Here is a 13,177-nt window from a genome sequence, read left to right on the forward strand (position 1 = left end):
GCTGTGTTTCTGCCCAGTTTCGAACTGGGGACCTTTCGCGTGTGAGGCGAACGTGATAACCGCTACACTACAGAAACCGGATGCAAGTGCTTACTGTGGTGACAACAAGCAATCGAGATCAAGAACTGAAAGTCAAAAGCTTGGATACCAAAGTGTAAAAGCGTGTTTCTGCCCAGTTTCGATCTGGGGACCTTTCGCGTGTTAGGCGAACGTGATAACTAGAGTTGAGCGAAACGGGTCGAAAAAATTCAAAAGTCGGGTTTCATGAAACGAAACCCGACCCTAGGATGAGGTCGGCCACGAGGTCGGCGACTTACGCGCCAAAGTCGCGTTTCAAAAGTTTGTTTTGGGCTCTTTTTCAGCCAATCAGGATCCACGGACAATGTGGGCAACGTGATGACCTAGGCACGGGTCACCACCATCTTTCAGAATGGCATGCAAGTGATTGGCTTGCTTTGGTGGGCGTCACAGGGGGTATAAAAGGGCGTGCACGCCGACCGCCATCTTACTTCTGCCGATCTTAGTATAGGGAGAGGTTGCTGCTGATTCTGTAGGGAGAGCGTTAGGCAGGGAAGAAGACAAAAAAACTGCTTCTGCTGCTAGCGATTTGGCCTGCACAACACACAAGTCACTGTGTGTGCAGTGCAAGGGGAGGCTATATTGTGGTGTATCAGTGGTGTTGGTTGTTGGGCTGCCTTTTAAGGCTTCCTGACACGCTGGCATTGCTGTTTACCCACTGCTCTGCAAACTGCTTTTTTAAAAGCAATCCAATCTCCCTTATCCTCTAGTCACTTTTGTCACAGCTGTGCCATCGAGCGTGTCACATAGCGCTCAGATATCAGTGGGCCTCACACAATCCACAAGTGTCCAGTGTCCAAAAGTGTACGCAGAGATTCAAAATCTCCATTATCCTCTCGTCACTTTGGTCACAGGCAGCTGTGCCATCGAGCGTGTCACATAGCGCTCAGATATCAGTGGGCCTCACACAATCCACAAGTGTCCAGTGTCCAAAAGTGTGCGCAGAGATTCAAAATCTCCATTATCCTCTCGTCACTTTGGTCACAGGCAGCTGTGCCATCGAGCGTGTCACATAGCGCTCAGATATCAGTGGGCCTCACACAATCCACAAGTGTCCAGTGTCCAAAAGTGTGCGCAGAGATTCAAAATCTCCATTATCCTCTCGTCACTTTGGTCACAGGCAGCTGTGCCATCGAGCCTGTCACATAGCGCTCAGATATCAGTGGGCCTCACACAATCCACAAGTGTCCAGTGTCCAAAAGTGTACGCAGAGATTCAAAATCTCCATTATCCTTTCATCACTTTGGTCACAGGCAGCTGTGCCATCGAGCGTGTCACATAGCGCTCAGATATCAGTGGGCCTCACACAATCCACAAGTGTCCAGTGTCCAAAAGTGTACGCAGAGATTCAAAATCTCCATTATCCTCTCGTCACTTTGGTCACAGGCAGCTGTGCCATCGAGCGTGTCACATAGCGCTCAGATATCAGTGGGCCTCACACAATCCACAAGTGTCCAGTGTCCAAAAGTGTACGCAGAGATTCAAAATCTCCATTATCCTCTCGTCACTTTGGTCACAGGCAGCTGTGCCATCGAGTGTGTCACATAGCGCTCAGATATCAGTGGGCCTCACACAATCCACAAGTGTCCAGTGTCCAAAAGTGTACGCAGAGATTCAAAATCTCCATTATCCTCTCGTCACTTTGGTCACAGGCAGCTGTGCCATCGAGTGTGTCACATAGCGCTCAGATATCAGTGGGCCTCACACAATCCACAAGTGTCCAGTGTCCAAAAGTGTACGCAGAGATTCAAAATCTCCATTATCCTCTCGTCACTTTGGTCACAGGCAGCTGTGCCATCGAGCGTGTCACATAGCGCTCAGATATCAGTGGGCCTCACACAATCTACAAGTGTCCAGTGTCCAAAAGTGTACGCAGAGATTCAAAATCTCCATTATCCTCTCGTCACTTTGGTCACAGGCAGCTGTGCCATCGAGCGTGTCACATAGCGCTCAGATATCAGTGGGCCTCACACAATCTACAAGTGTCCAGTGTCCAAAAGTGTACGCAGAGATTCAAAATCTCCATTATCCTCTCGTCACTTTGGTCACAGGCAGCTGTGCCATCGAGCGTGTCACATAGCGCTCAGATATCAGTGGGCCTCACACAATCTACAAGTGTCCAGTGTCCAAAAGTGTACGCAGAGATTCAAAATCTCCATTATCCTCTCGTCACTTTGGTCACAGGCAGCTGTGCCATCGAGCATGTCACATAGCGCTCAGATATCAGTGGGCCTCACACAATCCACAAGTGTCCAGTGTCCAAAAGTGTACGCAGAGATTCAAAATCTCCATTATCCTCTCGTCACTATGGTCACAGGCAGCTGTGCCATCGAGCGTGTCACATAGCGCTCAGATATCAGTGGGCCTCACACAATCCACAAGTGTCCAGTGTCCAAAAGTGTACGCAGAGATTAAAAATCTCCATTATCCTCTCGTCACTTTGGTCACAGGCAGCTGTGCCATCGAGCCTGTCACATAGCGCTCAGATATCAGTGGGCCTCACACAATCTACAAGTGTCCAGTGTCCAAAAGTGTACGCAGAGATTCAAAATCTCCATTATCCTCTCGTCACTTTGGTCACAGGCAGCTGTGCCATCGAGCGTGTCACATAGCGCTCAGATATCAGTGGGCCTCACACAATCCACAAGTGTCCAGTGTCCAAAAGTGAACGCAGAGATTCAAAATCTCCATTATCCTCTCGTCACTTTGGTCACAGGCAGCTGTGCTATCGAGCGTGTCACATAGCGCTCAGATATCAGTGGGCCTCACACAATCCACAAGTGTTCAGTGTCCAAAAGTGTACGCAGAGATTCAAAATCTCCATTATCCTCTCATCACTTTGGTCACAGGCAGCTGTGCCATCGAGCGTGTCACATAGCGCTCAGATATCAGTGGGCCTCACACAATCTACAAGTGTCCAGTGTCCAAAAGTGTACGCAGAGATTCAAAATCTCCATTATCCTCTCGTCACTTTGGTCACAGGCAGCTGTGCCATCGAGCGTGTCACATAGCGCTCAGATATCAGTGGGCCTCACACAATCCACAAGTGTCCAGTGTCCAAAAGTGTACGCAGAGATTCAAAATCTCCATTATCCTCTCTTCACTTTGGTCACAGGCAGCTGTGCCATCGAGCATGTCACATAGCGCTCAGATATCAGTGGGCCTCACACAATCCACAAGTGTCCAGTGTCCAAAATTGTACGCAGAGATTCAAAATCTCCATTATCCTCTCGTCACTTTGGTCACAGGCAGCTGTGCCATCGAGCGTGTCACATAGCGCTCAGATATCAGTGGGCCTCACACAATCCACAAGTGTCCAGTGTCCAAAAGTGTACGCAGAGATTCAAAATCTCCATTATCCTCTCTTCACTTTGGTCACAGGCAGCTGTGCCATCGAGCATGTCACATAGCGCTCAGATATCAGTGGGCCTCACACAATCCACAAGTGTCCAGTGTCCAAAAGTGTACGCAGAGATTCAAAATCTCCATTATCCTCTCGTCACTTTGGTCACAGGCAGCTGTGCCATCGAGCGTGTCACATAGCGCTCAGATATCAGTGGGCCTCACACAATCCACAAGTGTCCAGTGTCCAAAAGTGTACGTAGAGATTCAAAATCTCCCTTATCCTCTCGTCACTTTGGTCACAGGCAGCTGTGCCATCGAGCGTGTCACATAGCGCTCAGATATCAGTGGGCCTCACACAATCCACAAGTGTCCAGTGTCCAAAAGTGTACGCAGAGATTAAAAATCTCCATTATCCTCTCGTCACTTTGGTCACAGGCAGCTGTGCCATCGAGCGTGTCACATAGCGCTCAGATATCAGTGGGCCTCACACAATCCACAAGTGTCCAGTGTCCAAAAGTGTACGCAGAGATTCAAAATCTCCATTATCCTCTCGTCACTTTGGTCACAGGCAGCTGTGCCATCGAGCGTGTCACATAGCGCTCAGATATCAGTGGGCCTCACACAATCCACAAGTGTCCAGTGTCCAAAAGTGTACGCAGAGATTCAAAATCTCCATTATCCTCTCGTCACTTTGGTCACAGGCAGCTGTGCCATCGAGCGTGTCACATAGCGCTCAGATATCAGTGGGCCTCACACAATCCACAAGTGTCCAGTGTCCAAAAGTGTACGCAGAGATTCAAAATCTCCATTATCCTCTCGTCACTTTGGTCACCGGCAGCTGTGCCATCGAGCGTGTCACATAGCGCTCAGATATCAGTGGGCCTCACACAATCCAAAAGTGTCCACTGTCCACAAGTGTGTGCAGAAATTCTAAATCTCCCCTGTCCTATAGACACCTTGTACCTTGTTTTACATTACTATATAGTTTGTAGGACTTTGTCTACATTTCTACCAAAAATGAGGAAGGATGGTGGAAGAGGCCGTGGAATTGGGCGGGGGTTGGCAGCTGGTAATGATGGTGTTGGTGGTGGATCTGATGGTAGTGGCAAGAGCAAAATAGGACCGAATGCAGGAGGTGCTGACCCTGCGTCATCGTCTGGCTACATAAGGCCTCGAACGCTTAGTTTTCTAGGAGTTGGCAAACCGCTTTTAAAGGCAGAGCATCAGGAAAAAGTTTTGTCTTACATTGCTGACTCAGCCTCCAGCTCTATCGCCTCCTCTTCTTCAGTTGTAAAAAGTAAAAGCACTGAGTCGTCATTGGAGGCTCATGTTCATGAACCACACCTTTCCTTGTGTCCTTCACCCCAACCAAGATTGAAGGATGACGCAGGCCATACTACTGATTACTCCATGGAGCTGTTTTCACATACCATGCCTGGATTATCAAGTCAAATGGTGAATTACCCAGGCCAAGATGAATCTGACATGGAGTGCACTGATGCACAGCCGCTGATGGATGATTCTGCTGGTACATTCACTCAGAGCACTACATTGTCCTCGCAGTGTACAGAGCCAGATTTTGACCCTGATGAGACTCAGGTGCCCCTTCCCGCACACTATACCACCATACACGGTGACACAGAGAAAGGTGCACATGACATAGAAGAGGAGGTGATGGATGACCCAGTTGTTGACCCAGATTGGCATCCATTGGGGGAAGAGGGTGCTGCTTCCAATAGCTCAGATGAGGAGCATCCACAGCAGACATCGACATCGCAACAGCTGTTATCTGGCAGGCCCGGAGCACTCCAAAGACAGGTTCCAAACATCAAAAGAGTTGCTGGACAGCTTGTCCAGAGGGTCAAAAGATCACAGCGTGCTAGGCCGCAAAATGTCTGCCAAAGTAGGAAGAGTGCAGTGTGGCACTTTTTTGAACAAAATCCTCATGATCAGGCCAAGGTTATCTGTAAGAAGTGCGCAAAGACCTTTAGCCGAGGGAAAAATCTGAAAAATTTGAATACCAGTTGCATGCTTAGACATTTAACCAGCAAGCACTTGCAAGCGTGGACACAACACCAAACCTCAAGTGCCACATGTGCAACTGATCACAACGAAGGTAGTCAGCAACGCTACATTGTTTCCCCCACTGTAAGCCCACCGGTTAGCACAGCAGCAAATGTTGAGGTGTCGTTGCAAGGCCACAGCAGTCAGGGAATCCCACTGTTATATCAACGAAAGACTGATTCTAGGCCATCAGAAAGAACACCAACTCCATCACCATCATCAACCCTCTCTCAGTCCGCCCTGTCCACCGCTACTTCCACCATATGCAGCTCTCAAGTCCAGCTCACCCTCCCAGACACTATGAGTAGGTCAAGAAAGTACTCAGTCTCTCATCCGCGTACACTGGGTTTGAACGCCCACATTGCCAAACTAATCTCGTTTGAGATGATGCCCTTTCGGTTGGTGGAAAGCACAGCTTTCCGCGATCTCATGGCCTATGCAGTACCACGCTATGACCTACCCAGTCGCCACTTCTTCTCTCGCAAAGCCATCCCAGCCCTCCACCATCATGTGAAAGACCGCATTGTCCATGCACTCAAGCAGTCAGTGAGCGGAAAGGTGCACCTCACAACTGATGCATGGTCCAGTCGGCATGGCCAGGGCCGTTACGTGTCCATCACTGCGCACTGGGTTAATGTGGTGGATGCAGGGTCCACAGGGGACAGCGGTGGTGGGACAGTGCTGCCTAGCCCACGGTATAGGAAACAGTTGGCTGTAGGCGTTCGACCCTCCTCCTCCTCCAGAAGCGAAAGCTTGTCCACAGAGCGCAGTCGTACGAGCACTCCATCTGCAGCTGCCACTGTTGCACACGATGTGTCCCCCTATCGAGCAGCTAGTGGAAAGCGTCAGCAGGCTGTGTTGCAGATGATGTGTTTGGGCGACAGACACACCGCCGAGGTGCTGGCCGAGTACTTGAAGCGACAAACTGAGTCATGGCTGGGCAGTGTACAACTTGAGGCAGGCAAGGTAGTTAGTGATAACGGCCGTAATTTTGTGGCAGCCATAGCCCTTTCAAAACTCAGCCACATACCTTGCTTGGCTCACACCTTGAACCTGGTGGTGCAGTGCTTCCTCAAAAATTATCCGGAGTTAACAGCCCTGCTCCAGAAGGTGCGAAAACTGTGCGCGCACATCCGCCGGTCGCCTGTACACTCCGTTCGTATGCAGAAGCTGCAGCGATTGCTCCACCTTCCCAACCACCGCCTCATTATCGACATTGCAACAAGGTGGAACTCCACCCTGCACATGGTGGAGCGGCTGTGCGAGCAGAGGCAGGCCATAATGCATTTGTGGGAGGATACACGGCCAGGCACTTTGAGAGCAGACATGGAGTTGACAGGCGTGCAGTGGTCGAAGCTGAAAGACCTTTGTAAAGTCCTTCAGTGTTTTGAGGAATGCTCACGGCTGGTAAGCGCAGACGACGCCATCCTAAGCATGAGCATCCCACTTATGCGTCTGCTCATGCAAACTTTGACGCACCTTAAGGAGCAGGCGTCTGCAGCCAATGTTGATGAGGAGGAAGAGGAGGAGGGAATCCTTGATGACATTCAGCCATTGTCTGCTCAGGGACCTCTCCTGGACGAGGTGGAGGAAGAAGAGGAGGAGGAGGATGATGGGGATGATTACTTAGGGGAGGAGGATGCATCTCGTGGGGCAAGTGAAAATGTTGGCGTGGCAAGGTCTGGTACAGGGTTTGTGCGTGACTGGAGGGATGTGGATTTGCCAGAAAGTGCTCCTCCACCCAGCACTCGCAGTGCATCATTGACACCGGGAACATTGGCCCACATGTCAGATTATGCCTTGCGGATCCTAAAAAGGGACCCCCGCATTGCCAAAATGATGAACGAATGACGACTACTGGTTGGCCAGCATCCTGGATCCACGCTATAAAGGCAAATTACAAAACATCATGCCACAGGAGAACCTTGACCTAATATTGGCTAATAAACAAGCAACTCTGGTAAATCGGTTGCTTGAGGCATTCCCAGCACACAGCAGCGGTGATGGTTCTCACACGAGTCGTACGGGCCGGGGGCAGCTTGGCAGAGGTGTTCGTGGTGCACACAGCAGAAGTGGCGTTGGAGACAGGGGTTTCATGACAATGTTGTGGACTGATTTTTCAAATACCGCTCACACAACTGGTAATACTGCATCGATGGAAAGTGACAGGAGACAGCAGTTGTCAACTATGGTTACAAACTACTTTTCCTCCCATATCGATGTTCTCCCACACAGGTCATTCCCCTTTGACTATTGGGCCGCTAAACTGGACACCTGGCCTGAATTGGCCCAATATGCCTTACAGGAGCTCGCTTGCCCAGCTGCAAGTGTGCTATCGGAAAGAGTCTTCAGTGCAGCTGGATCAATCCTGACAGAAAAAAGGACCCGTCTGTCAACCCAAAATGTGGATGATCTAACCTTCATTAAAATGAACCACGCATGGGTTTCCAAGGATTTTGTCCCACCTTCCCCTGATGACACATAGGGTGACAGAAAAATGGCTTGCTTTGGTCCACTTCTTCCTGGTACTTCACCTATTTCGCCTTTTGCATCAGCTGAATGTCCAACATCAACATATGCCACTTTCTAAAACTCCCTAACTGTGCTGCCTCCCCCCCCCATGGCCGGGGTAACCACCTAGCGCACGACACCGTGCGAGTGCCGTTAGCCTGGACAGGTGGGTAGGCCGACTCTTGGGCGCGGGCACTGGCACAGGGTCCCTCATAGTGCAATCAAGTGTCTCTGACGGTGGTGGTGCACACCCGCCGTCAGACACACCGCTGTACTATGAGGGGCCCAGTGCCAGTACCGACGCCCAAGTGTGGGCCCCCCTTGCTTGGGCAGGGCCCCAGCATTTGCAATCTTTACCTCTCCCTGCTCCTCCGCTGTGTAATCTGGGCCGTCAAATCCATACTGTGCCTGACACCGTCTGAGCCTGCCTCCTGAGACATATATTTTGAATGTGTACGCTATCCATACATGTTATCCAGGGATACGGTACCCTTTCTAACCTTTGTGCAATGACGTGCAATCCATACTGGGCCTAACACCGTCTGAGCCTGCCTCATGCTGTATAGACATATATTTTGAATGTGTACGCTATCCATACATGTTATCCGGGGATACGGTACCCTTTCTAACCTTTGTGCAATGACGTGCAATCCATACTGGGCCTAACACCGTCTGAGCCTGCCTCATGCTGTATAGACATATATTTTGAATGTGTACGCTATCCATACATGTTATCCGGGGATACGGTACCCTTTCTAACCTTTGTGCAATGACGTGCAATCCATACTGGGCCTAACACCGTCTGAGCCTGCCTCATGCTGTATAGACATATATTTTGAATGTGTACGCTATCCATACATGTTATCCGGGGATACGGTACCCTTTCTAACCTTTGTGCAATGACGTGCAATCCATACTGGGCCTAACACCGTTTGAGCCTGCCTCATGCTGTATAGACATATATTTTGAATGTGTATGCTATCCATACATGTTATCCGGGGATACGGTACCCTTTCTAACCTTTGTGCAATGACGTGCAATCCATACTGGGCCTAACACCGTCTGAGCCTGCCTCATGCTGTATAGACATATATTTTGAATGTGTACGCTATCCATACATGTTATCCGGGGATACGGTACCCTTTCTAACCTTTGTGCAATGACGTGCAATCCATACTGGGCCTAACACCGTCTGAGCCTGCCTCATGCTGTATAGACATATATTTTGAATGTGTACGCTATCCATACATGTTATCCGGGGATACGGTACCCTTTCTAACCTTTGTGCAATGACGTGCAATCCATACTGGGCCTAACACCGTCTGAGCCTGCCTCATGCTGTATAGACATATATTTTGAATGTGTACGCTATCCATACATGTTATCCGGGGATACGGTACCCTTTCTAACCTTTGTGCAATGACGTGCAATCCATACTGGGCCTAACACCGTTTGAGCCTGCCTCATGCTGTATAGACATATATTTTGAATGTGTATGCTATCCATACATGTTATCCGGGGATACGGTACCCTTTCTAACCTTTGTGCAATGACGTGCAATCCATACTGGGCCTAACACCGTCTGAGCCTGCCTCATGCTGTATAGACATATATTTTGAATGTGTACGCTATCCATACATGTTATCCGGGGATACGGTACCCTTTCTAACCTTTGTGCAATGACGTGCAATCCATACTGGGCCTAACACCGTCTGAGCCTGCCTCATGCTGTATAGACATATATTTTGAATGTGTACGCTATCCATACATGTTATCCAGGGATACGGTACCCTTTCTAACCTTTGTGCAATGACGTGCAATCCATACTGGGCCTAACACCGTCTGAGCCTGCCTCATGCTGTATAGACATATATTTTGAATGTGTACGCTATCCATACATGTTATCCAGGGATACGGTACCCTTTCTAACCTTTGTGCAATGACGTGCAATCCATACTGGGCCTAACACCGTCTGAGCCTGCCTCATGCTGTATAGACATATATTTTGAATGTGTACGCTATCCATACATGTTATCCGGGGATACGGTACCCTTTCTAACCTTTGTGCAATGACGTGCAATCCATACTGGGCCTAACACCGTCTGAGCCTGCCTCATGCTGTATAGACATATATTTTGAATGTGTACGCTATCCATACATGTTATCCGGGGATACGGTACCCTTTCTAACTTTTGTGCAATGACGTGCAATCCATACTGGGCCTAACACCGTCTGAGCCTGCCTCATGCTGTATAGACATATATTTTGAATGTGTACGCTATCCATACATGTTATCCGGGGATACGGTACCCTTTCTAACCTTTGTGCAATGACGTGCAATCCATACTGGGCCTAACACCGTCTGAGCCTGCCTCATGCTGTATAGACATATATTTTGAATGTGTACGCTATCCATACATGTTATCCAGGGATACGGTACCCTTTCTAACCTTTGTGCAATCACGTGCAATCCATACTGGGCGTGAGAACGGCTGGCGAGCTGTTAAGCAAGCTACAGCACCTGTCCAGACAAGTACAGGGATTCCCTAGCGAGGAGACTTATTTGATTGTTTTCAATGTTGGGACAGCAATTTTTGGGGAGCACTATACTCTGGAGAATGATAGATGGGGCCCACCATACACTGGAACATTCCAAAGGTGGACATCAGACACTGGAGCAGCATTTACAGGGCCCATTATACACTAGAGCATTAGAAATGGGGCCCATTATGTTTGGAGCATTATTTGGGCCTATAAGACAGTGGAGCTTCATCCATGGGGACCAACATATACTGTAGCATTATGTGGAGCTCATCATATACTGTTTCAAACATTTTATGGGACCAATGATTCTGTATGGAGAAATAGATGGGCCTCGTCATGAGATGTAAAAAGTGAGGTATTTTTCATTGTACTATACCGCTATTTATCTGCCATATCGGAGCATGATGAGTTGTGGTATGTGTTAAAGGGGCGCTCTTTCGCCCAGGGCACATGAAAACCTGCAGCCAGCCCTCCCCCCCACAACTTTAGCCAAATAACACCCATTTTTCAGTGCGTAACCTATATTATGAAGTTAATTAAGGTTGACAAGCTTAAGTAAGAAGAATTGATGCTTTTGGCATTCAAATGGGCACTGTAGGTGTGTTTCCTGTCCTCCTCTCACTGCCGACTTTTATTCACCATTGACTTACATTAAGTTTTGTGTTTCGGGACGACCCCGACTTTTCCCTATAATCGGACGATCTTGCTCGACCCGACTTTTGGAAAAGTCGGGTTTCACGAAACGAAACGCGACCCTAAAAAACCAAAAGTCGCTCAACTCTAGTGATAACCACTACACTACAGAAACCGGCTGCGAAAGGTTACTGTAGTCATGACGAGCCATCGAGAACAAAGACTCAACGTCAAAAGCTTTAATATCAACGCCTAATGTCATGCTTCTATCTAGTTTCGAACTGGGGACCGTTCGCGTGTGAGGTGAACGTGACAACCACTACACTTCAGAAACTCAATGCAAAGCTAAAGATGTTTAAACATGCTGAAATGAACTTGAAAAAGAAAAAAACAGCCAGCCAAAGTCAAGAGGTCTTCCTCTATGTCTGAAGACAGGACAAAGTGCATTTTGCAACACAGGAACCTTTCATTTGTCAGGCTATTGGAGAAAAAGAACAAACAGGGAAACAAAACCATGCTCCACAAAACATTCTCATGCCTTTGTCCAAAAGCCAAAAAGAAAAAGCACCTAGATGCCTGCTTTCGCACCTTGATCCTATCAGGTGTTACTTGAATTAGGAACACTTAGACACTGTCAAAAACACACATGCTTGCCAAAAGCAAAAACGGGTAGAAATAATCTCATTGCTAAAAGTAATGCTCATTAAACCAGCAATAGAATATGCTAACTAAGGCTAATTAAGCCAACAATATACGTTTGTGATCAAAATAAAGAAAAGCCACATGTTTCTGCCCTGGATCAAAACTGGGAACTTTCAGGAGGATGGCAAACAGGACAATCACTACACTACAGTAACCAGACAAGAGCGTTTACTGTGGACATGGCAAGCATTAAAGATCAAGCACTCATTGTTAGAAGCGCTAGTTTGCAAGAGGAACGCTGTGTTTCTGCCCAGTTTCAAACTGAGGACCTTTCGTGTGTAAAGCAAACGTGATAACCGCTACACTACAGAAACCAACCGATTCAAACAAGCAAAAAATGCTGTGGTCATGGCAAGCAATAAAGAACAAGCACTGAAAGTCAAAAAGATCGTTTTCCAAGAGAAAAAGCTGTGTTTCTGCCCAGTTTCGAACTGGGGAACTTTCACGTGTGAGGCGAACGTGATAACCGCTACACTACAGAAACCGGATGCAAGCGCTTACTGTGGTGACAACAAGCAATCGAGATCAAGAACTGAAAGTCAAAAGCTTGGATACCAAAGGGTTTCAGCGTGTATCTGCCCAGTTTCGAACTGGGGACCTTTTGCGTGTTAGGCGAACGTGATACCCACTACACTACAGAAACCAGCTGCGGAAGGTTACTGTGGTCATGACGAGCCATCGAGAACAAAGACTCAACGTCAAAAGCTTTAATATCAACGCCTAATGTCATGCTTCTATCCAGTTTCGAACTGGGGACCGTTCTTGTGTGAGGTGAACGTGACAACCACTACACTTCAAAAACTCCATGCAAAGCTAAAGATGTTTAAACATGCTGAAATGAACTTGAAAAAGTAAAAAACAGCCAGCCAAAGTCAAGAGGTCTTCCTCTATGTCTGAAGACAGGACAAAGTGCATTTTGCAACACAGGAACCTTTCATTTGTCAGGCTATTGGAGAAAAAGAACAAACAGGGAAACAAAACCATGCTCCACAAAACGTTCTCATGCCTTTGTCCAAAAGCCAAAAAGAAAAAGCACCTAGATGCCTGCTTTCGCACCTTGATCCTATCAGGTGTTACTTGAATTAGGAACACTTAGACACTGTCAAAAACACACATGCTTGCCAAAAGCAAAAACGGGTAGAAATAATCACATTGGTAAAAGTAATGCTCATTAAACCAGCAATAGAATATGCTAACTAATTCTAATTAAGCCAACAATATACGTTTGTGATCAAAATAAAGAAAAGCCACATGTCTCTGCCCGGGATCAAAACAGGGAACTTTCAGGAGGATGGCAAAC

The 13,177-nt window shown here is 47.9% G+C and overlaps 1 non-coding gene across 1 annotated transcript; it reads right to left on the reverse strand.

Annotated features, from left to right (window-relative positions):
* Window positions 1-4: 4 nt before the first annotated feature.
* TRNAV-CAC (transfer RNA valine (anticodon CAC)) lies at window positions 5-77 on the reverse strand. The gene has a single exon. It is a non-coding gene; the product is annotated as a tRNA-Val (tRNA).
* Between the last annotated feature and the right edge of the window lie 13,100 nt (window positions 78-13,177).

This window comes from Dendrobates tinctorius, unplaced genomic scaffold (genome assembly GCF_039654945.1).
Source record: "Dendrobates tinctorius isolate UK_male_01 unplaced genomic scaffold, ASM3965494v1 ptg000421c, whole genome shotgun sequence".
Lineage (NCBI taxonomy): Eukaryota > Metazoa > Chordata > Amphibia > Anura > Dendrobatidae > Dendrobates > Dendrobates tinctorius.